General features: G+C 53.9%; 1 protein-coding gene across 4 annotated transcripts in view; it reads right to left on the bottom strand.

The window, feature by feature from the left end:
• The window catches only part of gabrb3 (gamma-aminobutyric acid type A receptor subunit beta3), an 896,267-nt gene that overhangs the window by 124,576 nt on the left and 753,470 nt on the right, over positions 1-18,221 (bottom strand). The window lies entirely within an intron of this gene.

Genomic DNA, 18,221 nt, shown 5'->3' on the forward strand with positions numbered 1-18,221 from the left:
GAAATTCAGTTTTCTCCTTGCAAATAAATTGCTGGTTATGACTCTTATGGATTTTCTATCACAAACGAGATGTTTATGTAGAATAATTTAAGAAGGCAAAACAACATGAAAAAGCCAACTGCCCGCTGATCAAATCAAATGCAATCTACACCATCATGTTTTTAACCGTTTAATCGCCTGAGGAAATATTCCATGTGTGCAGCTCCATGGCAGCAGGGTGGCACAGTGGTTAGCACTGTTGCCTTGCGGTGCCAGGGACCTGGGTTTGATTCCAGCTTCGGGTGACTGACTCTGTGGAGTTGCCACGTTCTCCCCTTATCTACATGGGTTTCCTCCGGGTGCTCCGGTTTCCTCCCACAGTCCAAAGGTGTGCAGGTTAGGTGAATTGGCCATGATAAATTGCCCTTAGTGTCCAGAGATGCGCAGGTAAGGTGGATGGATCATGATCAATGCACGGGGAATGGGCAGGGGAGTGGGCCTAGGTAGAGTGCTCTTTCAGAGCGCAGTGCAGACTTGGTGGGCTGCATGGCTCTCTTCTACACTGTAGGGATTTATGGATTCTAAGTCCACAAACACGAGAGAATGAGTTCACAGACTTTTCATCTCTCTGAAATACCGACCCCTGAAGCCTGGCTAAATTCACTCCACCGTGATGCTCTCTCCTTGTCCTCAGTAGCACAAGAACCACCAAATCTTTACTATGGTACAAAGGTATGTGGTCTGACATTGTGCTCCTCTCTGCTGGTAGTGCAGGTACAAGTAACTTCATTGCAGTGTTAATGTAAGCGTACTTGTGACAATAAAGATTATTTTTAAAAAGTGTGACACAGGGAGAACGAAAACCAGGCTTTTATTTTGTGTTTGCTTCTGCATTAGTTGTCAAACTGCATATTCATTGGGGCACTAGAGTCTCGTACTATTCTGCAGGGGGGGAGCCTGGTCATTCAATACGTTTGGGTTATGCTGAATTGCCGTTTTCTTTCAGGTTTACTCTCGAATGCTCTGTTCTGTTGAAGCAAGCCCTTCCAGATGCAACAAAAAAAGAGCAGCGACACATAGATACACATAGATATAAAAAGATCATCCCTGCATCTCTTAAAGCAGCATCACTATATAATATATATATACTTTTCCTTTATGGCTTTCTTCTGCTGGATTAGCTTTGAAGTTTATTTTTCTATTTGAGCAACTAGACACTAGGAGGTCTTGTGGTGCAGTGGACATCACCCCCGTCCCTGAGCACCGTTTTATTTTTTATGTAGATTATTTTACATATGTATTTTGTAAACATTCATGCACAGGGACCCGTTCTCCGCAAACTAAAGGAATATGCTCAAGCTGTGCACCTTTTTTGAATTACTCAGGAAATTGGGGGTCTTATAGTTGCCTGTTGGTTTCTCCATGGCAATGCCTCAACCAATCATAGTCAACTTGCTGACCAATCAGCACCCTTTTCTCATGCAGTATAAATTGTGTGATAGTTTGAAATTAGGCACTCTTGCATTTATCATGAGAGGTGCAAGATGGATGCTACAGCATCATCTATCTCTTTTTAGCAATATTCAAGTTGTATTTTTATTTGGCGCCATTCGTAAAATCCAATTACATTCCTTCAACTAAATAAAGTCTGAACAACAAATATTTCATTCAAGTTCACAATCCCTTGTGAAATATAAGCATTGGAATTCATAGACCCACATCAAAGAATCTGTGATCACTAGTAACTGTAAATCAAATTGTGAAAGGGCAGACAACATACGATGACAATCAATTGTTGTAAAATCAGTCACGTAGCACTAATCCAGTAATGAAAACTGTAATGAATCCACGGAGGCAGAAGTCTTGTCACCAGAATTCCTTTTATTTACAAACCCAATAGCTGAACAACCATGACCATTCAGTCTGCTGTCTACACCGGGAGTGCAGAGGATCTGGCACTCCCTGTTATATACACAGAAAGAGGTTCCCTGATTGGGCCACTAATCAGGGAACTCGTATTCTAATTGGCCAATCTCAAAGTCCTGGCCTAAATCATCACAGAAACACTCCGGGTTATGGTGGGCCGAGTGAAATAGCAAGCAATCATTTCTTTTAGCATTCCAGACATTTTTCCAAAGATTTGAAGGGGATGACTTTCAAATACTTTGACAATTCCCTTTGACAGATGCATATCGCAGGTCCCCTTGACAGGTTTGTTGCACAGGTGCTTCTGGCAGCTTTGATTTTGATAAGTCTATTAACAGTTCCAACAAGCTTGAAATGAGTCTATCCATTTTTTCTGCCGGCTTTTGACAATTCCAAAGGCTGCTTTATCTCCACTAAAGGTGTCCAGGGAACATATCCAAAGGCCTACTTTAATTCTCCAAGGTTACCATGACTATCCCAAATGAACCCATTGAGTTCAGGCCAGTTCTTACCAGATCTAATTTACAAATTTAAATCTACAAGGCTACGAAAATCCCAGTCCAGCTGTCTCTGTAAACCCATATGCATGAACTATGCCGAGCTCCCATTCCTACCCCCGTGAAAATGGGAAATGCTGTGGTCGAGCTGGGGTGGGGGGAGGGTGGGGACAGGACTAGGGATTCTCAGACAGTGTCGCTATTTTTGCCATGCCGGAGGGGTCCTCCATCATATGATGAAATCTAGGCCTTGGCATGTGCTCTTATTCTGTAATAGTATAGAATTCATAGAATTTACAGTGCAGAAGGAGGCCATTCGGCCCATCGAGTCTGCACCGGCTCTTGGAAAGAGCACCCTACCCAAGGTCAACACCTCAACCTTATCCCCGTAACCCAGTAACCCCACCCAACACTAAGGGCAATTTTGGGCACTGAGGGCAATTTATCATGGCCAATCCACCTAACCTGCACATCTTTGGACTGTGGGAGGAAACCGGAGCACCCGGAGGAAACCCACGCACACATGGGGAGGATGTGCAGACTCCACGCAGATAGTGATCCAAGCCGGAATCGAACCTGGGACCCTGGAGCTGTGAAGCAATTGTGCTATCCACAATGCTACCGTGCTGCCCCAATATACATGCCCCAATATTTATGTATACAAGTATACATAAACATGAAAAGAGAAAATGCTGGAAATACTCAGCAGATTGCTGCTAAGTGTCGCAAGCATTTTCTGTTTTATATTTGAGATTTCCAACAATCTTGGTATTTTTATTTTTGCCTAACTTTGATCGTGCGCCATATACTGTTTTCACACAAGCGCCTCTCAGTTATTTACTGTTGAGGAATGATGATTGTCTGCTCTGGGGACTGTCAGCGAGCTGCTTACAGCATCAGTCACATCTGCAAAAAGAGACCTCAGGCATGTAAGAGGTTCCATCAGAGGAGCAGAATCTCTCAGTGTGCTGTAGCAGTGAACAGGCGAATGGGTCTCAGCTCACTCCATCACCTTTCCAGTTTGTGTCTCTGGGGGAAGGAGAGGAAGCTGAATGAATGGATAGGGAATTCTGAGTGCACAGGCAGGAACCGTCGGGATACTGTAGCAGGTCGCGGTGAGCAGAGAGGGAAATCGCACACATCTCCTCAGGAGACTGAATTCCTGATGCTCTCTTTTCCAATGAAGTAACATGTAGAGATTGTGCTGCAGACATTGGGGGCAGACCCCGGAGCATCAGCGTACACAGTGTAAGCGGGGTGATCAATAGCATTACATGTTAAGCATGCCGCAACAAAAAGCGCATCAAATAAAATTACATTGAATTATTGCAGAGAAACAAGTCATCCAGTGCAACTGGCCTATGCTGCCGTTTCTTCTGCACCTGAGCCTTCTCCCACCCTACTTCGCCTGACCCTATCAACAACTTACATTTATGTAGCACCGATAATGTAATAAAGCGTCCTAAGAAGTGTTGTAAAACAAGATATGACACCGAGTCACATTAGGAGATATTTGACAATTGCAATGGCAGACCCTCAGTGATCCTATGCAGTGAATTCCCCCAAATATCATCAAAGTCCCCACGACCACTCAGCCCATCATAATTCCTGTTTTTTATTAAAATAAATACATTAATTTCCTTGCAACGGAACTGGATGAGCCAATTATCCACATGACAGGGGAAAAGTTCCTGTTGATACTTGGAGTTTCTACTGTTGGCCAAAAACAAAGTGAAAATATAATTTCTGAGGGGTGGGAGGTTGGGGAAGTTAACCTCAAATCTCTTTTAACAGCTGTGCAAAATCTTTCCCTCACGTTGATTTGCGATATTACATCCTGACAGGCTCAATAATTTTCACCAGTTACTGGAACAGTGAAAAACAAAATTGTAAAAAGGGTAAAAGATTAAAAATACCATCCCCACACTGGATAATTGAGCTGTATTACATGAGGTGCCAGATTCCCCATTGGGAGCAGCGTTAGTTGCTTTACGGCGCGACTACCACCACATACTCAGGCGTAAGATCCCGCCGCCGCCCCCCGCCCCCAAGCTTGGAGAGCTGTCAGCCAAGCAGTTGACTGGCAGCTCTGTAGTCCCAACAGCCCCAGCTGTGAGCAGTGGCCACTACTGGAATTACAGACAGATGGAATTACAGAGGAGCCCAGCTGAGCCTTGGATCAGAGATCTCAGCTCGGGACATGAGGGGGTTTGGGGAGAGGGTTCAGGGGGCGGCAGGAAAGGTTAAGTGGGGACGGCATCTGTGTCTAATGGGCCCCAGGAAACCTGCAGTGGATACCCTCACTCCCTGCCCTCCAGCAACCAGTAAAGCTGGGTTTCTCACATATTGTGGCCCTCTCTCTGCTGCAGTTAAAATACCAGCAGGGATAGGATGCAGCCCTTAAGTGGCCCAATTAATAGTCTGAATAGGTGAACAGGTCTAGGCAGGTCGGGATAAGGCAGATAGACAGTGGGAAGACCACCCATTGCATTTAGCATGATATGGCCTTTCCCCTGTGCAGGGACAGTAAATTCCAGCCTTGGGTGTGTGCCTTTGGATCGCGATTTGGGTATGTATGGAGATCTCACTGGATTCCAAGCTCTGGCAGGACCTGGAGAGGGTGGGATGGAAGGGATGGGTGGTGGTGGGAAGGGGGGGGGGGGGGGGGGTTTGCTGCCATGGGCCCAGCATGCCAGGTCAGCCACTTGGCGTGGGCCTCTGCTGCTGCCGGCAAAATCCCTGTGGCAATGGGATGAGCCCCTTCAATGGAATTTAGTTGTCCACTTCCTCAGTTGACCCACTGGTGGGTGGGCAACCCGGCACCACCCCCACCTCTGCTCTCAATGGTATAATTGCGGTGGTGGCAGGAGTGGGCACGTAGCTGGCAGCGGTGCACTGGATTTAGTGACGCACCCCCCCTTCAAAACCATTAACGAGGGAGATTAAATCCAACCTTTTGTCTATGATCTACATTCACACCACAAACAATGTTGACTTGTGTCCTTTTCTGTTGCTGGGTTGGAAAATAACCAAATATTCAGGAGAAGGGACAAGCAGATTAGCATTGTATGATGGAGTGCACTGCAATATTATCAGTTATAGAAACTTACTTTGGGGGGAGGGGATTTTATGGGACCTGAAAGAATAGGAAACGTGGTCACTTAATTAGGTGGGAGCTGATATTTTGCTTTGCGGCTGGCAGGTTCAAATGCAGAGATGAAGGAGCGATGTGTCTGTGGTTTGTCCGGCTTCTAGCTGTCTCATGCCAGGTTCCTACTTATAACATAGAACATAGAGTTCCTACAGTGCAGAAGGAGGCCATTCGGCCCATCAAGTCTGCACCAACCAGCCGAAAGAGCACCCTACCTAGGCCCTATCTCCCAACCTATCACCTTAACCCCACCTAACCATGCATTTGGACACTAAGGGGCAATTTAGAATGGCCAATCCACCTAACCTGCACATTTTGGACTGTGGGAGGGAACCGGAGCACCCAGAGGAAACACACACTAACACGAGGAGAACGTGCAAACTCCACACAGTCACCCAAGGTCGGAATTGAACCTGGGTCCCTAATGCAGTGAGGCAGCAGTGCTAACCATTGCGCCACTGTGCTGCCCACCAGTGATGCATTTGCATGCCATGAATATTGATGAACTGTTTACAATTACACCCTTCCTTCAAGGTTCAGCCGTCGGTGAATGAGAAGCCTGTGGCACCTGGTTCACGTTTGCATGAAGGCGACACGCAACAGTTGGCTTTTGAGAGATGTGTCCGAGGCCAGCGTTTTCCTTGTTGAAATATGCAGCACAAGGATGGAAGCAGAAATACAGCCTGTCTGTACATGCTACATTGCCGGCAAGTTTCATCACTGAAGAGATTGTAACGTTTAAGGCATAGCAGCATTATATCTGACCCTGCCTCAGGGCAGGGGGGCTGAACCCTGGATGGGAGATATCACCGGCCAGTTCAATGGTCGGAGAACAGTAGTTCTCGTGAATGACGACGATGGAAGGGTCGGCTCCATGCACCCGAAGTGCTGCTGTGAGCTCCATGCTGCTGACGGACCTGGGGTTCAGTACAGCCCTGGGGGAACCATTGACAGCTTCATGCTGCTAACGCTTGGGGCTCAGGGAAATCCAGAATCAGCAGCCAGCACCAGCACGGCCGAGAAGTTGGGGCTGTGCAAGTGTTTAGAGGCTGGAATGTAGCTCGGGCAACACAGAGGTGTTACAGTCTCAGCAGGAGATCAACTCAACAGGGAAAGAAGACTGGTCCTGGGAGCAGAACTGAGAGAAATCTGAAATAGTGTGCCATTCGGGTGAAGATTGTGCCCGCAGAACCCGGGTAGAGTGGAGCTGCCAACCGCTGGGGATCAGTCTAGCCCTCTGAAGAAGCGGAGCTCAAATTCCTCATGAGGAATTCCCTATTCCTTGAAGAATCTTTGCAACCCACTAATGTCTGAGGGACTGCTGAAGAACTTTGTGAAAACTCTCTTGCTGTTTTTTTCCATTTAATGTGTAGTGTCTGGTGTGTTCAACCAGTTTACCTGTTAATTCATGTTTACCTCATGTTAATCCTGTATGTTAGAATGTAAGCTAGATAGTATTGACTGTTTGCTTTGTTAACTCGTGTACAGTAAAATCTCTTCCCTTTGTTTAAAACTGTGGAGTCATTGGCTTAATTTATCAGTAAGTAACTCAGATTTTTCACTTTTGTCCGCTTGAACAAAATAAAATCACTGGCCTCCTAACTGGATCGTAAATAACTTTGGGGATCTCGTCCAGGACCATACTAAAATTTGGAGCCCTGGTCTGGGATGGGAACCCTCCCATCTCTTATGCTGCAGAGTTTAACAAGGAGAATCGCTGACCTTAGACACAATTGCACAAAGCCAATTCTTGCACTCCACATTCAAATGAACGTGAATTGGGTGCCATGAACTTCTCATGCTCTGTCGACTTCATCTTGAAGGAAGGATGTAATTAAAAATGTTTCCCGCGAGTGAGTAATCATGGCATTCAATGTCATAGGATGGGAGCCTGCTATAGGATGGCGCAAGGTCCAACATGCCACAAACACGCCATTGATTTAACCTCTACATGCCAACTTGTCAGGAAATCTAAATTTCGACCCGAGCCAAATTTAGTCAGCCTACATTACATGTTTCTCACTAGCGCAAGTTCCATAAATACCCTCACCTTCACCCTCCCCCCAACCTGCCCCCTCACCACCACCCCAAACCCAAGATAATCTATTCCTTCTTGTGGTGGATCTCAGGGCAATGGGACACCATCTTAAACTTACCGTGAGGTCACTCAGAAGTGAAACCCTCGAGAGTGTTTAACTTCTCCCCAGCCCTCAATAGGGTTTGGATGCTGGAGTAACTGGAGCTATTGGGATAGATTAGGTGATGGGGACAAAGGGACATGTGGGTGGCATGGTAGCACAGTGGTTAGCACTGTTGCTTCACAGCTCCAGGGTCCCAGTTTCGATTCCCGGCTCGGGTCACAGTCGTGCAGATTCTGCACGTTGTCTGCGTGGGTTTCCTCCGGGTGCTCCGGTTTCCTCCCACAGTCCAACGATGTGCAGGTTAGGCGGATTGGCCATGATCAATTGCCCGCTGTGTCCAAAAAGGTTAGGTGGGGTTACGGGGATAGCGTGGAGGTGTGGGCTTAAGTAGGGTGCCCTTTGCAAGGGCCGGTGCAGACTCGATCGGCCGAGTGGCCTCCTTCTGCACTGTAAGCTCTATGATTCTATGTTATGGAGAAAAGATGGTTAAAGGGAATTGATGCACAGATGAGCCACGAGCATCTGTGGGGCGAGAAAAACAGAGGTAATGTTTTGAGTCTGCATGACTCTTCCTCAGAGCTCCGTTGAACTATTTCAGCATTTTATATGTTTATTTAAGATTTGCAGTATTTTGCTTTCCTATGATGGCACAATCCTGTTCCTATGTCCCTCATAGGCTGGCTGTGTGGTTACTATGCGTTTCACAAACCTCCACACTTCTGTCGCACAAAGTTGGCGCACTCACTCAGACTTAACGGAGGCCTGGCGATTAGGATACAAATGAATACAGTACAGAACTCCTTAAGATGGAGTTGGTATCTCTCAGCACTGTTTATCGCCAGCCTGACTAATATTGTTGAAGACTGTCACTGGTTTCCCCGATGTTTCTGAGAAAGTAGAGCCATTATAAACCTTATGGTCTGGAATACATGGGTTAGTGATCCAGTCCTTGAAGAGCTTTGGGTGATGGGAGGGCCAATTAATTAGATACTGAGCTGTAGCCGTCATTCTTTGCCTTCATATTCTTCTCTGCCGGTTATTGAAGTTAGTACAGTTTCTATTGCTTTTGAGGGCACTTTGCTGTTAACACAATGAGACTACTGTAATGGACAATGTAGAGGCTTGTCTCGCTAATGGAGGACTGAGAGGAGCACACAATCTCAGGATCAATCAATCTTAGAACCAGGCACCACTCCAGTCCCACTTATGTAAGATTGATTCCCTCCACAGGAAGACAGACTCTCTCCAGAGTGAGGGTCCGTTGTCCTGTATTTGACCCCATGCTCTGGAACTTGTCACTCTGTTTATGTCCGTCATTGAGGGTGGGAGATTGGGGTCGGGCGTGATCATCTGCTCATATATCCACCGGAACTCCTCAACACCAATGACTTTAAAATCTAACCTAGGTAAACCTGCTATGTCCCAAATAAAGAGGGCTAGTTATAACCCTCCCCACCGCCACTCTACCTCCAAGGTGTGTGCGACAGTAATTGAGGTGGGTGGAGGAAGGTGGGGGTCCTAATTTGTTAAAAGAGGCAAACCCTGCCTGAACACACCATAAATACACCTACTTCTTGTTTACCTGGGGTGGGTTTGGGTTCAGATGAGCAACCCATTCTTGAGGTAGGTCAATATTTATTATGGCTACGATTTAATGGAAAAGAAACAGATGGGTTTTGGGCCCATTTAGCGGGGTGTTTCTCGGTGGTTGCAGCGGGGAGAACCACCCCACTATTAAATGACAGGCTGGCAGCGCCATGGTGACCGGGTGGTGCCTGGAGTGCCAGGGTACCACTCTGCCCAGAGCCCGATAGCGCACGGCTCGCTGATCGCTTGGGAGACCCCCCAAATGTCGGTACAGCTGTCCACGTTTATGGAAAGCACTGCTAAACAGCGCCGAGGTGAGGTCATTAGGTCTTGGGTATCTGCGGCGCAGACATATTCAAGTGAGACTAACTACTCACTTGAATATGCAAATCTTGATCCTGCCCATTGAGGGCGGGATCAAGATTGCGAAACCTTGCGAGATCTCGTTGGATCTCCCAAGGCAGAACAAGCGTCGCGTCCCAAGTCAGTCACAACGAGGTCATTAGATTACGCCCTATATTACCATACTAAATAAAACTCCATGGGAAGAATCTACGCAAAACAGACACCGATCCTCCGTTTGGTTGGGGGCTAGCAGATACGCAGCGTAGAGCACCCAGCTCCAGCTGCCGATATGGGCGGAGAATTGCCAGGTCCGCGGCAACATGGCGCCGGCTGCGTGTGGACCCGGCCTGCCAAATAGTGCCTCCCTTTTGGCCAGGCTTGCCACCCCCGGACCAACCTCCACCAGTGGTCCCAGCCCCTGCCAAAATCCCCCCTGCCCGCAGATCAGCTCTCCCCCGACTGTGGCGGCGCTGGACTGAGTATGCAGCTGCCATGCCGAGTTCCCAGAAACAAATAGCACACGCGACCGACGTCGTCGGGAACTTGGCCGGTCGGGGGCGGAGCATCGGGGGGAGGGCCTCTGGTAAAGTCCTGAGGCTGTCCATATGACATGCAGTGTACTCCTAGAGTACGCCGTTTTGGAGAGGTCGGAGCATCGCAAAAATGGCGCCGCCCCTGATTTTGGCGTCAACGGGGATTCTACGGCTGATGTCCGAATGTGGGTGGGATTCTCCGCAATTGACGCGATGTCCGCCGACCGGCGATGCCGGGCCCAAAGGTGCGGAATTCTCTGCATCTTGAGGGGCCGAGCCCTCACCTTGACGGGCTAGGCCCGCGCCGGACTGATTTCCGCCCCGCCAGCAAGCGGGAAAGGCCTTTTTTGCCCCGCCAGCTGGCACGGAAATGACTTTGCCGTGCGGCGCATGCGCGGGAGCGTCAGCGGCCGCTCACGGCATCCCCACGCATGCGCAATGGAGGGGGTCTCTTCCGCCTCCGCGATAGTGGAAACCATGGCGAAGGCGGAAGGAAAAGAGTGCCCCCACGGCACAGACCCGCCTATGGATCAGTGGGCCCCGATCACGGGCCAGGACACCGTGGGGGCACCCTACCCCGGGGCCAGATCGCCCTGCGCCCCCCCCCCCCCGCCAGGACCCCGGAGCCCGCCCACGCCGCCTTGTCCCGCCGGTAAGAGAGGTGGTTTGATTATCGCCGGCGGGACAGGCATTCCAGCAGCGGGACTTCGGGGGGTCCCGGCGGGGGGGGTCGGAGAATCCCACCCGTGATTTCAGCGTTGGAGACCGGGGAATCATCCCGCCCCACATCTTCTGTCAGCAATTCGCATTTAACGGTTGTGGGCCAGGTTTCCTAATGGGAAGCTGGTGGAGGGCGGTGGGGGGGGGGGGGGGGGGGGGGGGGGCGATGGCTGGTATGCAGTTGGTGAGAAGCTGCCAGATCCAAGAATTGTATTTTTCTCGCAATGTTTGTGGGCCAGAGAAATAGGAGTGCTTGATGCCGATCGTTCAAGCAACCCTTCATTTATCTTCCTCTCTCCCTATTCCTTTCCACGATCTCGCCCTCCCCCATTCTCTGCCACATTCCAAGACCACTCCCATCTCCTACTGTCCCTCGATATTCTCAATTGCCGGACCACATGCGGCTGTCTACTGAAGGCTTTCCTGGCCAGCATCCTCTCCCCACCCAACCAAGCTGGCTCCGCATCTTGGGGGGCCAAGCCCCAACCTTGAGGGGCTACGCCCGCGCCGGACGAATTTCCGCCCCGCCAGCTGGCGGAAAAGGCCTTTGGTGCCCCGCCAGCTGGCGCAGAAATGACATCTCCAGGCGGCGCATGCGCGGGAGCGGTAGCGGCCGCTGACGGCATTCCCGCGCATGTGCAGTGGAAGGAGTCTCTTCTGCCACCGCCATGGTGGAGACCGTGGCGAAGGCGGAAGGGAAAGAGTGCCCCCACGGCACAGGCCCACCCGCGGATCGGTGGGCCCCGATCGCGGGCCAGGCCACCGTGGGGGCACCCCCCGGGGCCAGATCACCCCGCGCCCCCCCAGGACCCCGGAGCCTGCCCGCGCCGCCTTGTCCCGCTGGTAAGGTAGGTGGTTTAATCTACGCTGGCGGGACAGGCATTTTAGCGGCGGGGCTTCGGCCCATTCGGGCCGGAGAATCGCGGGGGGGGGGGGGGGGGGTAGGGCCCACCAAACGGCGCGGCGCGATTCCCGCCCCCGCCGAATATCCGGTGCCGGAGAATTCGGCAACCGGCGGGGGCGGGATTCACGCCAGCCCCCGGCGATTCTCCGACCCGGCGGGAGGGGGGGGTGTCGGAGCATCTCGCCCCAGACATCCATTAAAATTAACGAAAGGGCCTGTGCAGGTTCCAAGCATGCGCTTTGGTTTAAAGTTCCAGGGACACTAAAGATGAAAGTGCATCCCATTGCATCATGCACAACATGTATTTACAGCGCTCATGAAATATTAACCAGCTTGAAGTTTAGCTAATTCGCAGTAAAAAAAAAAACTGTTTCGGGTGTTTGCATACAAATTACATAATTATCCTTTTCCTCAACGCCCGTCATGTCAGCAATGACAAGCTATGTGTGCTTTGGGAGACAATGTGATTGTGTTAGCAGTGCAGACGTCGGATTAGCATTATCAGAGGGATTTGCTCGGGCAAAGGAAGTCAAGGATTTTCAGGGTATTACCTAGATTTAAATCTGAGCCCATAAACTCTTTAAGTGTGCTGATTCATTTTGATACCGAGACATTCTTTCACTGATAATAATGAGATAAAGGTTGCTCAACAACGGGAAAAAAAATAAATGGCTCGATATCAGTTCGAATCATCGAGCGGTTACAATACAGGGAGAAGACTATTTGGACTCCTGCAAAAGCAACCCAGCTGGTCTCTGTAAATCTTCTCTCTCCAGATCATCTTTAATCTGTATTTTGTGAATTCAAGCTGGTGTGGTGCGCAACTTCTTTTGAACAACTCAGGTCACTTATCGGTTTGAATGGATTCCGACTGCTGAATCGAGTTAGCCAGCAGACCACGAGCAGTAGGAGGAGTGACAGTTTGTGCTCCGTGATTGCCGAAGTGATTAACTAAGGCTATTATACATTGGGCTGTAATGAAGAGCACATCAATAAAACCAGTCCACTCAGCAACTGGCACGCGTCATTCTCTGTTCTCTCTGTACTCTTCTCAAGATGGGATCAATAGCACACGAGGATGGGGGGGAAGGGGGGAATTACTTCAAAACAACCAAAGGGAACGGGAACCCTGCTAATCACTCTGGGTGACTCGGAGTGTAGGAATCGTCCCCATTTGCCTCGTAGAGACTGGAGCAAGTGACTCAGAGGTGCTGTTTTAATTCTGGGTTTGATTGGTAGAGAATGCGCTCAACAAACCTTACGTTTTGAGCACACACCATGAGCGAAATTCTCAGTTATCAGTGGAAAAAACGGCGCAAATCCCACTTGCGTCACGTCATAAAAATGGGCCGATAGTCTGTGGCCCGAAATGGGCTAGCAGCGACGTAACGGGATCCGCGCTTGCGCAGTGGTTCACGCCGTGCAGCGTCATATGCGCTGCACGGCGTGACGGCTCATAAGGCCGCGCAGCTCCCCCCCACCCGACCGGAACACCCGACCGCAACACCCGACTTGATGGCTGGCCGTCGCTCAGCCCCGAGGTTCGAGTCACGCGATGTGGAGGCGCTCCTGGACGCGGTGGAGCAGAGGAGGGACGCCCTGTATCCCGGGCACGGCCGCAGAGTTGCCCCACGCCACAGCCGGCGTCTGTGGAGGGAGGTGGCAGAGGCCGTCACCGCTGTGGCCCTAACACCACGGACAGGCACCCAGTGCCACAAGAAGGTGAACGACCTTGTCAGAGCAGGCAGGGTGAGCCTCCCCCATATCCCCCCCTCCCCCATATCCCCCCTCCCCCATATTCCCCATATCCCCCCTCCCCCATATCCCCCATATCCCCCCTCCCCCATATCCCCCCCTCCCCCATATCCCCCCTCCCCATATCCCCCCCCTCCCCCATATCCCCCCTCCCCCATATCCCCCCTCCCCCATATCCCCCATATCCCCCCTCCCCCATATCCCCCTCCCCCATATCCCCCCTCCCCATATCCCCCCTCCCCCATATCCCCCCTCCCCATATCCCCCCCTCCCCCATATCCCCCCTCCCCCATATCCCCAAGTGAATCCAGCCCTAACCTTAACCTCTGCAATGCACGCGCAACCGATGGCGTGCATTCATATACCTGCCTAACACTGTTGCCTTTTACCCCTGCCACCACTGTCCCCCCCCCCCCCACAGGAGAAGCGCGCACACAACAATAGGGAGCATGTGAGGACTGGAGGAGGGCCCGCTGATGAGAGGCCACTGACCGTACACGAGGAAAGGGCCCTGGAACTGGCTGGCGGACCTGAGGACCGGGAGGTTGCTGATGCAGAGGTCGGGGCCCCACGAGCAAGTGAGCCACCAACAGCCCGTCCCCATATCCCCCCTCCCCTATATCCCCCTCCCCCGTATCACCTGATCACTGCCTGATGTCTAACCATGCATGCTTCATTGTGTATCGCAGGACCAAACGTCCAGGCACCCATCCCCGCAGATGCAGACCGCCCGCAGGATGCCCCTCGGAGACCACAGGAGACGGAGAGACCCGCACCCTCCAGCATGCGACGCCCGCAGGATGCCCCTCGGAGACCACGGGAGACGGAGAGACCCACACCCTCCAGCATGCGACGCCCGCAGGATGCCCCTCGCACACCACGGGAGACGGAGAGACCTGGAGCAACAGGGAGACGACACCCCCGTCACGTGCGGGAGCGACCACCCAGCGATGAAGGGGGCAGCCACAGGCCCCCGTCACATCCGAGCCAGGACACCACTACCCAGGACACCACTATCCAGGACACCCCTACCCGGGACACCACTACCCAGGACACCCCTACCCGGGACAGCACTACCCGGGACAGCACTACCCAGGACACCCCTACCCGGGAAGACGAAATACCGGACAGTGACTCAGAGTGGATGGGTGGAGACGAACCCCCACCCCAAAGTGCCATGGACTCAGAGTGGGACGAAGAGCACGACACAACGCCACTGCTGTCACCAACACCCTCCACCATCGCAGAAACACTCGCCACGGTTGGGCACTTTAGTGATGAGGCATCTGGTACACTCACTGGTGCGCACAACACAGCCGTCCCGGTACAGCAGGTGGAGGTAGGAGCAGCAGAGGGACCGGGCGGTCGGAGGGCAGCCCAGGCCAAGCGAACATCTGCCGCCCAGATGGATCCCGGGTTCCTGCAGTTACCACACCCACACATAGATCCGATGCAACCACCGACACGGAGACGAGCGAATAGGGTGACGGGTGGCTTGCGGCGGCTGCGGTCGCAGGTGGAGGAGTCCACCCGCGTCCAGGAGCTGGGAGTGGTCCCGGTCATGCGTGCCACCCAGGCTGACACCGCACGGGTGGCGTCCGCGGTGGAGGCAATGGGTGCGACGGTGTCAGACATGGGGAACGGTTTGCGAGGCCTGGGGCCTTCCGTGCAGGCGGCGTCTGTGGCCCAGGAAATGGCTGCCCTCTCACAGGAGGCCATGAGCCAGTGCCAGCGCCAGATGGCAGAGGCGCTCAACGCCATAGCCCAGTCTCAGCAGGCCATGGCCCAGTCTCAGCAGGCCATGGCCCAGTCTCAGCAGGCCATAGCCCAGTCTCTGCAGGCCATGGCCCAGTCTCAGCAGGCCATCGCTGAGGGCATCGGCGCCAGTGGCCATGTGCGAGCTGGCGTCGCACTGTCGCAGACAGGGTTCGACAACCCCCTGGGCTCCATGGCTGCAAACCTGCAGACCCCTGTCGATACCAGCACGGGCCTCCAGGACTGGCAGCGCCAGATGTCGGGGGCGCGTCGGATGGCCAGTCCGTTCGCATCCCCCACCCATGTAGAGGCCTGGGGGCCATCGAGCACCCCGAGGGAGGAGGAGGTGGTGTGGTCCGTCCCGGCTCCCTCTGTAGGGGAGGTCCCGGTACACCGCGACACCTCGGACTCCCCCCCCTTCCGTCCCAGGTGCATCGGGTGGGCAACGGGCAGGACAGGCTGGCAGCTCGCCATCCCAGTCGCCCGGGCCGCAGCCTGGCCCATCTAGGCCAGGACGCCTCAGGAAACGGCCGCCAAAGGGATCCGGTGTCAGAGGGCAGGAATCACAGGAGTCCACCTCCAGTTCTGCTGTACCGTCTGGGGAACCACGTAGACGTAGTCAAAGGGCCCGTAAGGCCAAACAATTAGACACTGAGTAAGTTGGCACGGGTGCAGGGCACAGATGAGTTTTAGGGGCTAGGGCACGTGCATGAACTCCTTTGGTTATTAAAGTCAATGTTACACCTACCGAAGCTGCCTTTGTGCTCTGTCCAAAGTGTGCGGGCGTGTCATGTACGTTGAGCGCAAGTGTGTGTGTGACGGGTGGTCTTACCTCAGCCCCAGGTGAGTCTGCCCCCTTCCCCCTGGACCGCCATCAACATCCCCCGGGCAGAGGACGGGACCGTGCGCTGCAGTGTCACAGCCGCATGCAGGGATGGTCCGGGTGGATGGTGGTACTGTGGCCATGGGTCAGACATAGTCCAACGATGTAGAGCCAGGAGCTCATCGGAGGCGGGTTGTCATCATCCTCCATGGCCTGCGATAGACACGCGTCCACCCGCAACTGGGTGAGCCCGGCCCGTTGTGCCGCCGGTGGATCGGCAATTGGGGGTGGGGGGGTGGTGTGCATGCGGGTGGGGTGTGTGGGGTTGGGGAGGGGGGTGAGGGTGCTGGGTGGGTGGATGGGTGGGGGGTGTGGGTGGTCGGCTGTTGTCATGGTGTGCGGTCTGTGGCCATACTACCCGATTCCCACGCCCATCTAGTCAGTGAAGCGGGCGTCTATCAGTCTGTCCCGTGCCCGCTGGGCCAGCCGGTAACGGTGGACAGCCACCCGCCTGTGTCTACCCCGTCTGCCCTGACCATTGCCCCCATCCCCCTCACCTGGGGAGGACTGGGCCTCTTCCTGCTGCTCCTCCACTCCGCCCTCCTCTGCCTGCGCATATCGCCCCTCTGCTGGGCTATGTTGTGCAGGACGCAGCACACCACAATGATGCGGCCGACCCTATCTGACCGATACTGGAGGGTGCCCCCAGAGAGGTCCAGGCACCTGAAACGCATCTTCAGCACGCCAAAGCACCTCTCGATCACTCCCCTTGTCGCTACATGGGCATCATTGTAGCGGTTCTCCGCCTCATTGCGTGGCCTCCGTATAGGCGTCATCAGCCACGATCGCAATGGGTAGCCCCTGTCACCCAGCAACCAGCCCCTCAGCCGGGGATGGCGTCCCTCGTACATGCCGGGGATGGATGACCGCGCCAACACGAATGAGTCATGTACACTGCCTGGGTGACGGGCGCAGACGTGCAGGATCATCATGCAGTGGTCGCAGACCACCTGTACGTTCATTGAATAGGTCCCCTTCCTATTAGTGAACACGGCCCTGTTCTCTACAGGTGGCCGCACGGCGACGTGAATCCCATCGATCGCGCCCTGGACCATGGGGAACCCGGCAACGGCAGAGAAGCCCACGGCCCGGGCATCTTGGCTGGCCCGGTCCACGGGGAAGTGGATGTAGCGGTGCGCCATGGCATAAAGGGCATCTGTCACTGCCCGGATGCACCGATGCACCGATGTCTGCGATATGCCGGACAGGTCCCCACTCGGTGCCTGGAATGACCCCGTTGCATAAAAGTTCAGGGCCACCGTAACCTTGACGGACACGGGGAGAGGGTGTCCCCCGCCAGTGCCACGCGGTGACAGGCGTGCCAGCAGGTGGCAGATGTGTGCCACGGTTTCCCGGCGCATCCGGAGTCTCCTCCTGCATTCCCGGTCCGTGAGGTCCTGGTATGACTGCCGGGGCCGGTACACACGGGGCGCCCTCGGGTGCCTCTGTTGCCGTGGGGCCACGACGTCCTCCTCCCCCTCCTCGTCCTGTCGGTCAGGTGTCCCTCCAGCCTGGGCGGCTGCCGCCTGCCCCTCTGCGGCAGCCTGCGCCGCCTCTCTGGCACGCTCCTCCTCCTCCTCATCCAGGGCAACATAGACATGAGCGGCTGCCACCACGGCGGCCAACATCGCTGGATGGTCTGAAAACATGACGGCCTGGTGGGGGGGAGGGGAACGACGACATGTCATCATTGCCCATATCCCCTCCTCCCCCCAGCCAGGTGGCATGGACCGCATGGGTCCAACTGTTGGAGGCTGGCACCTGGCCAGGTGGACCAACTCATTTGCCCTCCCATCACCCACCCTGGCACGGACCCCCTCCCCAACCCCCAACCTCCACCCCAGCACGGGACACCCCCCCCAACCTCCACCCCGGCACGGACCCCCTCCCCAACCCCCAACCTCCACCCCAGCACGGACCCCCCCCCAACCTCCACCCCAGCACGGACCCCCCCCCCAACCTCCACCCCGGCACGGACCCCCTCCCCAACCCCCAACCTCCACCCCAGCACGGACCCCCCCCCCAACCTCCACCCCGGCACGGAC

Source organism: Scyliorhinus torazame, chromosome 15, assembly GCF_047496885.1.
Source record: "Scyliorhinus torazame isolate Kashiwa2021f chromosome 15, sScyTor2.1, whole genome shotgun sequence".
Lineage (NCBI taxonomy): Eukaryota > Metazoa > Chordata > Chondrichthyes > Carcharhiniformes > Scyliorhinidae > Scyliorhinus > Scyliorhinus torazame.